At 50.2% G+C, this 12,795-nt stretch overlaps 2 pseudogenes; both read left to right on the plus strand.

Moving 5' to 3' along the window:
- The first annotated feature begins 7,800 nt into the window (after positions 1-7,800).
- LOC114212807 (large ribosomal subunit protein uL30 pseudogene) lies at positions 7,801-8,806 on the plus strand (annotated as a pseudogene).
- Positions 8,807-10,987: 2,181 nt separating this feature from the next.
- Positions 10,988-12,730, plus strand: LOC148162458 (COX assembly mitochondrial protein 2 homolog pseudogene; annotated as a pseudogene).
- Positions 12,731-12,795: the final 65 nt, after the last annotated feature.

The following is a 12,795-nucleotide window of genomic DNA, read 5'->3' on the forward strand; positions in this document are numbered from 1 at the left end:
GTCAGAGGTGTGGTTTTTTTCTCTGAAGGATAAAGAAAGCTGCTGTGAGAGAGGCTCCTGTTCTCTGACCCGGCAGTTCCTCTTACAGAGGTTTCCACTGACACACAGTGACAGCCCATTACCTCATCGAATCCTCACTACCAATCCAGCAGTTTCATTCCTTCGTTCAGCGTGTATTTATTGTCTGCGTCTTCCAAAGACCAGACTTTTCTAGACTCAATAGTTACCAAGCCATGGCCAACCCCACCTCTATGGAACTCACATTCTAGTAGGTTCGAATTAGTCTGATGGGATAGATTGTGTGGCAAACAATAAAGTGGAATAAGAAGGGAAAAGAGTGGGAGTCATTGGAGGGGCTCAGGGTGTCACGGGAGAGCAGAAATCCCAATAGAAATGGGGCATATGGGGGGGCTAGAGGGTCACACAAGTGCCAGGATCTGAGGCTAGGAAGTTTTCAGAGAGCCTTGTGCAGAGGGGGACACATGTTTCAAAAGGTCCCGGTGACTATGTTGGGAAAAACAGAGCTGGAAGCCGGGGGAGCAGTTCGGGCTGCTGGAATAATCCAGGCACGAGGTGATGGGGGCTTGGACCAGCCTGGTGATGCAGCTGTTGGCACGCGTGTTGATTTATGCGTGGCTGTGAGGGCAGGTCTGTTTTCAGGTTGGATGTAAGTATGAATGAAAGGAGTCCAGTGAGTCCCCCCTTTGCTGGAGGGAGAGCGGGGCTGCCATCCGCGAGACCAAGGAGGCTGTGGGAGGTCAGGCCAGGGCGTGGATGGTCCAGCGTGGTAAGATGAGGAGCACAGATGGACAGCCACTTGAGTCGGCAGGTGTATATCTAAGGCTCGCTCAGGGCCCCCGGAATCGGGGCTGGGGGCACACTTGTGGGAGCTGCCAGTGCCATGGTTTGGAAAGGTCCAGGGCAGGAGGAGATCACGTGGCAAGAGGGGAGCATGGAGATCGTGGTCTCCTGGGCCCTCCAGTGTTCAGACATCCTCAAGGAATCAAGAGCAGCACGGATGAGGCAGGAAGGGAGCAGAGGGAGAGGATGTTCTGGGCAGGAGGGAGTGGTGGCTTGGACAAGCGCCACTGATGGGTCCAAACAGTGGAGTGAGGGCTGACCGTCAGGCAGAGCCACGTCGGGGTCAGTGGCGGGTGCTTCGGAGGAAGGCCTGCAGAGAGCAGTAGGATTACTGGAGATCGGAGGGAATCCAAGACAGGAAGCAGCAACATCTACTGTAAAGGAGGAGTAGGGATCCAACTAGTCTTGGGTAGTCTCAGACGAGAGCCATGATGTCATGGAATGACCCAGGAAAGTCACACGGCACATGTTGATTCTCGTCCTGTAGACAGAAGGGCCGTGTGGCCAAGTGTTCAGTGGCCAAGCAAGGGCTCCTCCCCTAACCGGTTCTCTGCTACCTCCTCCCAGTGGGTCCATGACCTTCAGGGCAGCTCCGCGTGTGTGGAAAAGCTGGAAAAACCTCTGTTGGCTTCAGTAAGTTCGAGCAGCTCCTCACCTTCAGCGCACATCCAGACCCGGGACTCAGGTCAGGGTGGGCGCCTCTAAACATGAGGCTGCTGGTTGGGATTCGGACAGCACGCACAGAGCACAGGCCCACCACAGAATGCTAGGCAGCTGTGAAAAAGGATGTGGACGCATGCACACAGGGACAGACAGAAAGATGTTCCAGAAACAACCGGTGGAAAGAGCAGGTAAGAAAATATCTATTGCTTGAATTCATTTTATACCAAAAATGAGGATTCACACGAACACATTACCCGTGGTTATTCTGGATGGTTTTGTCTTTTGTGTTTCTCTGTGTTTTCTCCTATTTCCTGAGTTCATATTTTCACTCATGCAGTCAAACCATATTTTATTTTATTTATTTTATTTTTTTAAGATTTTATCTTTTTAAAGTTTTTTTAATTAAGATTTTATTTATTTATTTGAGAGAGAATGAGATAGAGAGAGAGCATGAGAAGGGGGAGGGTCAGAGGGAGAAGCAGACTCCCCGCTGAGCTGGAAACCCGACGCGGGACTCGATCCCAGGACTCCAGGATCATGACCTGAGCCGAAGGCAGTCGTTTGACCAACCGAGCCACCCGGGTGCCCCAAGATTTTATTTATTTATTTGACAGACAGAGACACAGCAAGAGAAGGAACACAAGTAGGAGGAGTGGGAGAGGGAGAAGCAGGCTTCCCGCGGAGCAGGGAGCCCGATGTGGGGCTCGATCCCAGGACCCTGGGATCATGACCTGAGCCGAAGGCAGACACTTAACGACTGAGCCACCCAGGCGCCCTCAAACCATATTTTATTTTATTTTTTTTAAAGACTTTATTTATTTGAGAGAGAGAATGAGAGAGAGAGAGAGAGAGAGCATGAGAGGGGGGAGGGTCAGAGGGAGAAGCAGACTCCCTGCTCAGCAGAGACCCTGATGCGGGACTCGATCCTGGGACTCCAGGATCATGACCTGAGCCAAAGGCAGTTGCTTAACCAACTGAGCCACCCAGGCGTCCTCAAACCATATTTTAAACCAACAAAGCAGGCCCTAAGCCCTGGAGCTGCTGGCTCCAAGCTCCCCCAGCACAGAACTCCCCCGAGAGGAGGCTGGACTAGCCAGCCTCAGACCCTGGTGTGCTGGAGGGGTTGCCCCGCCCGTGGAGGGAGATGGCCAGGAATAAAAGCTCCCAGAGGGCAGGGCTGCGTGGGGCATTCCCCTGCGGCACCTAGAGGAGGGCCTGGCATCTGCGAGTCCCCACTACCACAGTGAGTCGGTCCTCGCAAGCGGCGGTTGAAGAGGCCGTGTCTTGTCGGGGGCAAGGCCTCCTCCAGCCCCTTTGGGCCGGCCCTCCGTGTCACCTGGCAGGCCTGGAACTCAGTCTGTGTCCTGGCTCCTTTTTGAGCACATGATTTGGTGAAACACAGCTTCTCCCCCACAGCAGGCTCTGACTCCTCAGGTCAAGGGTGCCTGGGTGTCCCCTTGGGCAGGGACTGCACGCAGGGCCAGCGCAGAAACGGCCCTAACCATAAGGGGAGGTGGCCTGTGATAAGTGAGGCCAGACAAGCCAGCCCCAGGGTCTGGAAGTTTCCTAAGTGCTCCCTTCTCTGTGCACCCCTGCCTGCCCACTCACCTTTAACCTTCCCCGGGCTATTATTTAACTCGGGAGATTCCCCAGAGAGGTCCCTCCATGGGCCAATCCCAGGATGAGAGCAGGCACCTATCTGGTAAGACTGTCCTCCCTGCACACAGGGGAGGCTCGGGCCGAGGGGCAGGGAGAGGGAATCCCCAATATTCCCCCTCTTCTCTCTGGCCCAGCTGAACCCCAGGCGGAGCAGGCTTGACAGAGGTGCCCTCACCCATGAATCACTTTGTGCCCAGCCCCGCTGGGGTGTGGGAAGCCCGGGGATGAAACGTGCCAGGTCCCTGGCAACCCTCTGGCCGGCGGCTGAGAAGGTGAGGTGGAGAGCAGCCATGGAGCGACCAGGCCCATCTGCGAGTCCTTTGTCAGCTAAAACCGCCTCCTTCCAGGTAGGAGAGCTTCATTACCTTGGGCCTGCCTCTCCAAGCTTCCATTTCTTTCCTCTGTGTAATGTGTGTAAATATCCCTCGGGGCCCAGGGCCAACAACAGTGATAACCCCACACTTGGCAGGGCCCCAGGGGCAAACCTTGTCTTCGCTAAACCTTGCTCTACTGGCTTGGGGTGATCAGGGGCCCTGCTGCGGGCCTCAGTTCCACCTTCAAACCCAGCTGGAGGCTCCAGGGAAACCCCTGCCCACTGTGGTGATGGGGGAGCTCTTGCGGAGCGGTCTCCAGAGCAGAACTGACAGCAGGTCTGGGAGGTGCTGAGGCCCCCTCATGGGGCTTCCTGTGACCCAGGCACTGTGGACATGGTTCCTAGACTGGATTTCCCCGGATTTAACTCTGCTCCCTCAGGAAGGCTTGTTAGCTCCATTTAACTAATAATAATAGTAGAAATAATGGCAACCCTGGTCCCATGCTTCCTACCTGGTTGGCCCCATGCCCATGCTGTCCTCCTTTTATAGATCCGGAAGGTGTGGTTGTGAGCAATTAGGGACCTAGCCCGTTAAAGATTTCTTTTTTTTTTTTTTTTAAGATTTTACTTATTTATTTGACAGAGAGAGACACAGCGAGAGAGGAAACACAAGCAGGGGGAGTGGGAGAGGGAGAAGCAGGCTTCCGGCTGAGCAGGGAGCCCGATGCGGGGCTCGATCCCAGGACCCTGGGATCATGACCTGAGCTGAAGGCAGACGCTTAACGACTGGGCCACTCAGGTGCCCCCTGTTAAAGATTTCTAACCCCCATCTGGAGCTTGCTCTGGGCTCCAGGCCCAGCACCCTCTCATTCGGCCTCACCCCATCCCTCTGAGGTGGGCACGACAGCGACCCCTGCTTTGCAGATGAGGAAATGGGGCTCAGAGAGGTGAGGAGACTGGCCCAGGCCGCCTAGGCTGCCCAGTCTGGCTCCTGCGAACACTAGCAGGAGCTGGGGTAGAACCAGCCAGGCTGCAGGAGTCCAAGCGAGGAGATCAAGGTTCAGGACCCGACAGGCACTAGACCAGTCTCTTGGCCTCATCAAGCCTCAGTTTTCTCCTCTGCTGAATGGGCACACAGCGAGTCAGTGCCTCCCTCCCCCTCGGGGCTGTAGTCTGAAGCCCAGGCCAGCACTGTAAGGCTGCCATCAGCCAGTGTCCCCTGGAGCTGCATGCCAGGCCAGACCAGGCCAGGCCGCTCTTACCCAGACCGTCCTGGCCCACAGAACCTTCTGCCCAGCAGCAGAGGAGGGGTGGCCCCAGATGCCAGAGTTTGAGGTCATCCAGGCCCCCTTACCTGAGAGGCCAGGACCCTAGGGAGGTGAGGTGACTTGCCCAGGGTCACACAGTGTGGGTCCCCTCGCCAGGGGAAAGAGAACTGAGGACACCCCAAGGGCTGTGAGGTATCAGCATTTTGCATGGCTCCTGGAGGCAGTAGGGCCTCCCTCTGAAGTAAGAGCCAGCTCAAGGCCAGAGCCCCATTGTTCAAATGACCAGGTTACCTTGGCAGGACATGGGGGCGGGGAGGGTCCAGGGGGGACCTGGGGTGGAGTCTGAGGCCCAGCATGACAGACACCTGTGAGTGACTGAGCTATTTTCCCTAGAAGGCCTTCCTCTGCCTCCCCTGAGAAATGGGTCCAGGAACAGAAGCAGGGTGTAAAGATCTCTACACAGTGCTGATGTTTAGAAAGAATTCATGTTAACTATTATTTAAGAAAATCCAAGTCACCAACAACAACAACAAAAAAAAGCCAGGGATTCCCGAGCTTGATCAGAGGGTCTGAATCAGAAGCGGCTGGGTGCACCCAGCAGGCTCAGTTGGTGAAGCACGCTACTCTTGATCTTGGGGTTGTAAGTTCTAGCCCCGCACTGGGTGTAGAGAAAAAATTAAATAAATAAATAAATAAATCGGTAGCGGCTGGAATCAAATGGAGCTGGGACTGAGCCGAATCCTTGCTCTGCCACTTGTCAGCTGGTGAGCTTCACACAGGATTCTGCACCTCTGGTCCTCAGTTCCTTCCTGGTCAAAGGCGCTCAGCACAGCACCTGCCAAGGAGGAGGCTCATAAATCTCACACCCCAGGGAGGAGGTACTGAAGATATTTGTGGTTGCAGAGTGAGATAACCAATTGAAAAAAGAAAAAAATTCCAGATACTTTTTCCCCCTCTGAAGGTCAGTGAGATAGCTGTCCGTAGGTTTGAGCAGAGAAGGTGTCAGCCAGTTCAAAGAGCACTCAGACCCCTGGGGAGGAGGCTGGACTGAAACCAGCCCATCTGGGGCCTGGCCTACTGCAAGGCCTCGCGCCACACACCTGGTGCCCTCTGAGGGCTCCTCTTGGCCAGTGAGTGGGGGAATCCCAGGAACACCCCAAGAACATCCGTGGAGCCATGTCTGGTTCCAGGTCAGCTGTGGCCCCTTGCTGGGCCTTGGTGTCCCCAACTGCTGAACAAAAGGACAGATGGTGAGCACAATGTGGCAAGAGGATGACATTTGAGCAGAGACCTGGGATGACAGGGAGTCAGTCATGGGAACTTTTGGGGGAAGAATGTTTCAGGCAGAGGGAACCACCAGTGCAAAGGCCCTGAGGCTCTGTCATGCATTCGCTCTGTGTGACTTTGAGCTGGCTGAGTAACCCCTCTGTGCCTCAGTTTCCCATGTGTATAATGAGGATAATCACAGTGCTGGAAAAGCTGTTGTGAGGATGACATGAGTACCTTTAATGCTAAGGGCTCACTGGGCGTGGACCTTTGCGGGGATGATGGGTTGTGAGCCGGCGTATCTGAGGATCACAGAGAAGGCCAGCAGGGCTGGGGGTGATGGTAAGAGATGTTAAGTTCAAAAGTTTGGATGTCACCCTAAGTGCTATGGGAATTCACTGGAGGGGTTTCAGCAGAAGAGAGACAAGATCTGATCTTTGAAAATGACAAGAGAATGCTTGTTGGGATCAAGAGGAGCAGCAGCAAGACTACAGGGCAGGTCAGCGGTGGTGACATGGAGGGAAGTCTGTGGCTGCTGCAGAGTCTGTGCATTGGCGGGGTTGGGGGGCGACGGAGAGGGCAACCCAAGGTGAGAGCAGCTGGGCAGATGGTGAAGCTGTGTTCCAAGCTGCGGAGGCCCGGCTGGTTTCAGGGCGGAATGCAAGGGAACACCTGCTATGGGTGTGACCGGTTTAAGATGCCTGCTGTGGTCAAGCCTGGGGGAGATGTCAGAACTCCGCTCGTGTCCACAGCTCAGGGAAGAAGGGCATTTGAAAGTCAGACATCATCCCAGACCTGGGACCTTGGAGAGAGAGAAGCATGAGCCCTGGGCCCTCCAATATGAGGATGCTGGGGGTACAGGGGGGACGGTGCAGCCAAGCAAGAAGAAAGAAGTAGAACCAGGGAGGGAGGTGTCGGGGAAGCCCAGAGAGCAAAGGGTTTTGGGAAGGAGGGCATCATGAACCTTGGATTGTAAACCTGCCATCTAAGATGGAGGGTGATCAACACAGCCCGTGGGGCTCTGAGCACAGTTCCAACTGTTTACTTAAGGTCAGTTTTAGAAGTGGAATTGCAGAATCAGAGGGAGGTCTGTTTTTAAGGCCACAGTTGCCCTCCCAATAAACTAAAGCCATGGACACCTTAGTAGCCGGACTCGGGGTAGGGATTTGGTACAAGCCGCACCACTGAGGATATGGAATTCCGTCTAAGGCAAGTTTTCTTCCCCCAATTACAGAAAAGTGTTTTCTTATAGGCCACTGGATGTAAATAGATATTTGGTGGTGGAGGAGTCCTTATGCTTTTCAGAGGGTCAAAACCCTGGGGTGGCTGTCAGGCTTCTGCACAAACCTGCCAATGAGCTTGAACCTCCCTTGGTCTCCACAAGGGGGAAAGGGACATCTGGACCCCTCTAGTCCAGGCTCTCTGGAGTACAGTGGCCTTTGGAGACTCTTGTCCTCAGTGAAATACCCACCCATACATATCCCCAGAAATTATGGGCTGGGGCAAAGCTCATTTCAGCTCTCACGCTACGAAGGAGGAGACCAAGGGGTCAGACAAGATCAGAGAAGGCAAGCAAACTGCTCAGGGTCACATAGCGCATTGACAACAGGTGAACCTCCATTTTTCCACCTATAAAATGGGGCCACCTGCTAGTTCACACAATTTTCAAGAACTTGAAAAGAGATTGCAATGTCAAGTACAGGGATAAATGCTTAATAAATGTTTGCTGAAAGCAACCTGCCTGAAAAAGCAAAGGAGAGCTCTTTTCCGGCTGGAACCATGGAGGGTGCAGAAGAGAAGAAAAAGAAGGTTCCTGCTGTGCCAGAAACCCTTAAGAAGAAGCAAAGGAATTTCGCAGAGTTGAAGATCAAGCGTCTGAGGAAGAAGTTTGCTCAGAAGATGCTTCGAAAGGCAAGAAGGAAGCTCATCTATGAAAAAGCTAAGCACTACCACAAGGAATATAGGCAGATGTACAGAACTGAGATTCGAATGGCAAGGATGGCAAGAAAAGCTGGCAACTTCTACGTACCTGCGGAACCCAAATTGGCATTTGTCATCAGGATCAGAGGTATCAATGGTGTGAGCCCAAAGGTTCGAAAGGTGTTGCAGCTTCTTCGCCTTCGCCAGATCTTCAATGGCACCTTTGTTAAGCTCAACAAGGCTTCAGTTAACATGCTAAGGATTGTGGAACCTTATATAGCATGGGGGTGCCCAAATCTGAAGTCGGTGAATGAATTGATCTACAAGCGTGGTTATGGCAAAATCAACAAGAAGCGAATTGCCCTGACAGATAACACGTTGATTGCCCGATCTCTTGGTAAATATGGCATCATCTGCATGGAGGATCTGATTCACGAGATCTATACTGTTGGAAAACATTTCAAAGAAGCAAACAACTTTTTATGGCCCTTCAAATTATCTTCTCCGCGAAGGGGAATGAAGAAAAAGACCACCCATTTTGTAGAAGGTGGAGATGCTGGTAACAGGGAAGACCAGATCAATAGGCTTATTAGAAGGATGAACTAAGGTATCTGCCATGATTATTTTTGTAATCTGGCCAGTTAATAAATGACTACTCTCATGGAAATGTTCTGTTGTCTTGGTGACTTTTTGCTAGCCTGACTGCTGTCCCTTCACTATTAAAGCAAATCTTGGTGTGTGATAAAAGTCATCAGCCTTTGCGTGCAAAACTAGGGTCTAGTTTGTATCTTGGTGGAAAACATTCCTTGGGTTTATTAAAGACTCTTCTGTACAAAGAATATATCTTAATTTTTCACTTTTGAACTGTGCCACTGAGTTAGCCAAGATGGGTCTGTTCTAAGAAAACCTATTTCATAGGCCTTTGCATGATTTACAAATAAAAATACTGTTGCTGGAAAAAAAAAAAAAAGTAAAGGAGAAAAGCACAGGGGAAATGTATTTCAGGCAAAGGTAAATGTGAACAAAAGCTTGGAGGTGGAAGACACCAAGGCCAATTCCTACAGTCCTTGCCAGCTGCAAGGATGCTGCCCTGAGGGGTGGATGAGGTGGGAGGTGGGTAGAAGCCAGGCAACCGTGAGCTTATGAGCTTTATTAATCTGGAGGGCATGATGGGCCAAGAGAGGGGGCAGTGACTCAGGCAGATCTGAGTTTGGCAAGTCCACCCTGGGGCCCACCTGGGGCCTTTGCTGACTTGCTGTGTGACCCCAAGCTGCCTCTGTCCTTCGCTGGGCCTCAGCCTCCTGGCTCTATAGAAGTGAAGATGGCTCTGATCACGGTTATCAGGGTTTGCAAATATGTATCTTCCTTTCTGAGTTTCCTTCTTTACTGTCTTCCCACCTTGGACAGGGAGCTCTGCAAGCAGGACTTTGTCATCTGTCCCCAGAACCCAGTGTCTCCAGCACCAAGCCAAGGGTCTGGCACAGAGGTGAATGAGTGAATAGATGAATGAATGGATGGATGGATGACATCCTTTCCCTTTGGGAGGGTAGGGGTAAAGTAGAATCCCTGGCTCTTACTCCACACACACCTGCAGATCTGCCTCTAGAGGGTGGACACTGACCCACTTGCCAATTTTCTTGCACCCTTGTTTTCTTTTTTTTTGTTGTTTTTTCTCTCTCCAGACAATGGCTTTCTTTGTATTGTTATTTCTGGAGAGCAAGAACACTTTCATGCTGGCACCAAAAAGCAAACATTTGTCCTCCAGGTGTGTGATGAAGGTGCTTTTGATTTTCTCCTTTACACATTTATCTGTTTCCTTCTATGAACATCTGTGGCTTTCAAAAGAAAAAGCAATGATACAAAAGAGGTTAGAAGATTACACATACAAATGATTTTTAAACATAAGAAAAAGTGCTCAGCATCCTCCAAATAAAATAAATGCAGATGATAACTACCTTGAGAATCCATTTTTCCACCTATGCAATTGGCAAAGATCAAAGTTGGTTAAGGTCTGTGTTGGTGAGGAAATGGCTGGCTTGTGCATGCTTGGGCATGGGGGTGGAAACTAATCCTACCTATCCTTTTGGAAGACAATGTGTATGTGTATGTGGCAATATGTATGAAGGTGTTGAATGCCAATCACCTTTGACCCAGCGATTGCACTTCCTGGAATTCATCCGTCAGATGTGCTCACACATGGAAGAAATGATGAGGGTAAAATATTACCCATTGCAACATTGCTTGTGATGACAAAATACTAGAAACCTAAATGTCCATCAGTAGGAGACTGGCTAAATCCACAGTACTACTTCTACACCAGGGAGTAAATAAATTAGCCAGTGAGGCAGCTCTTATGTACCAACACAGTCCAAAATAAGATCCAGGATATAAAGGTACATGGAAAAAGTACAGTGCAGATTTGTGTATATAGTCTACTACTATCTGCAAGTATAAAAGGGAAATCTCTCTATATTTATATTTGCTTGCACATGCATAACATATCTCTGGAGCGATCATGGGAAACAACTGATTGCATTTTTTTTTTTTTTTAACTGATTGCTTTTGGAGAGGGGAATTAGGATGCTGGGAACTGGAGTGGGAGGGAAGCTTTTCATTGTACCTTTTTTTTGTACTTATATTTGAAGGATATGATGTATTATCCATTCAAAAAATATTAGGATTTATTTGATTTTGATTTTTTAAAATCTTTTTTAGAGAGTGCATGGGGTGGGGGGAGGGGCAGAGGGAGAGAGAGAGAGAGAGAGAGAGAGAGAGAATCTTTAGCAGGCTCCATGCCCAGTGCAGAGCCCGCCGAGGGGCTTGATCTCACAACACTAAGATCATGACTTGAGCTGAAATCAAGAGTCAGACATTTAACCGACTGAGCCACCCAGGCACCCCCCCATCTCCCCCCAAAATATTAGAATTTAAAAACAAAATAAAAATAGGAAAAGTTTTAATAAGGAAAAGAAGATAACTCTATTCTACCCCCACCTCTTAAATGACTCCTACAAATTTCCCAGTGTCAGTGGCTATGATGACCATTGTCCTTGGAGACCATGGAGTAGAGGTCCAGGGGAAAGGTGACATGACCTGCCCAAGGCCCCTGGGTGGCTTTGCCAAGGCCCCAGTCACCACTTATAATTTCCTGCACAACTGGGATGATACCAGGTAGATCCCTGGAATTTTCTGGGCTACTGCTTGCTTTCATGCTTGTGCATCTATTTCTGTTTCAAACTGGAGCTGAAGTCAGTAGCTCAATGATTTTCAAGATTGCAAATTCACCGGGATCTAGAGAACGCCTGAGGGGAAAATTGACACAAACTTTCTGGCTCAGGGCAAAGTGAAAGAGATTAGTTAAGATTCAGGAATGTAGACAAGCCGACCTGGGAGGAGGGAATCTCCCTCCAGGGATCTCATTTTCCCTGCCATCCCATTCTTGGAGGAAGGACCCAGAGCAGGATGTTAATACTAGTACCTCTCGGGGCGCCGGGGTGGCTCAGTCGTTGGGCGTCTGCCTTCGGCCCAGGTCATGATCCCTGGGTCCTGGGATCGAGCCCCGCATCGGGCTCCCTGCTCTGCGGGAAGCCTGCTTCTCCCTCTCCCACTCCCCCTGCTTGTGTGCCCTCTCTCACTATGTCTCTCTGTCAAATAAATAAATAAAATCTTAAAAAAAAAAGGCAGAAAATATTGTTATGTGCGTCGACAAAGTCCTATAGATGTCTAGATGTGTGTCATCTCATGTGCTTAGAAAACTGTGGGATGCATACTTGGATGTCACCAGAGGTGGAAGGTAAGGGGTGAGGGTGAGCAAAACAAAGCCATTTGTTTTTTATTTTTAAGTAATCTCTGCACCCAACATGGGGCTCTAACTTATAACCCCGATATCAAGACTTGCATGCTCTATGAACTGAGCCTGCCAGAATCCCACAAAGAAAAACATTTAAAGCTCCTTTAAAAGATCATTTGTATGCAGTTATTATGCAGTATATGCATTAGCATAGAGAACATTTCAATGATGAAGAAGAAGAGGAGGAGGAGAAGGAGAAGAAAGCCAAGAAAGAAGCACCTTCCTATTTCCCATGGAGCCAGGGTCAGGGTGCCCAGCAGTGATGTGAAGAGCAGAAGTCCAGCCAATGATGGAATCTTTCCAACATGTCATATGTTTATTTCAAAATCAAACAATCTGATAAATATTTATCCCCAATGCTGGCAGGAAAGAGGGAGGGAGGTGCTGGAATCCTATCAGTTGTTTGAAGGATTGTCTTTTGTCCGTGGGGACTTCCCTAGAGGGTTGTCTGTAGCAACCCCCTGCACCCACCCCCCAAAATCTACACACCTTTCTGACACCTGAGATATAAAAAGGGAATCTCCAAGTCAGGTCAGCTGTGGAGAGCATGGGAGCCTTTGCTGCCAGGAGCTGCCCTGCCCCCGTGCCCAGGCTGCCAGCCTTTGGTTGGGGATTCTTCACTGGTGACTGTCGCTTCAGCCTTCCTGGTGTGGCTGATAGATTGCTCTGTTTTGCTCCTTCACCTTCTCCTAAAGATGTATTCTCTTATTTCTACACTTGCACACTGAAGAATGCAACATCTTGATTAGCTTCCTTAAGGAATGTCATAAAAATCGCAGCATTCTGAAACTGCTCATTGCAATGATCTCCATCAGGGAGATGAGAAAATGCTTGAAGAATGAATACAAGGAAGAGAGGACCAAGAGCAGGAAGCATGGCAATGCCACGCGAAAGAGACTTTTTAATCCCGCAGAGGGATCTGAAAAATAAATTACAGGCATATCTTGTTATAAAAGAAAAAAAAAGGAATCTCCATGCTACTTTTTCCATGCTAG

Source organism: Eumetopias jubatus, unplaced genomic scaffold (genome assembly GCF_037043125.1).
Source record: "Eumetopias jubatus isolate StellerSeaLion01/CBP00866 unplaced genomic scaffold, mEumJub1_p1.0 scaffold_15, whole genome shotgun sequence".
NCBI classification, from domain to species: domain Eukaryota; kingdom Metazoa; phylum Chordata; class Mammalia; order Carnivora; family Otariidae; genus Eumetopias; species Eumetopias jubatus.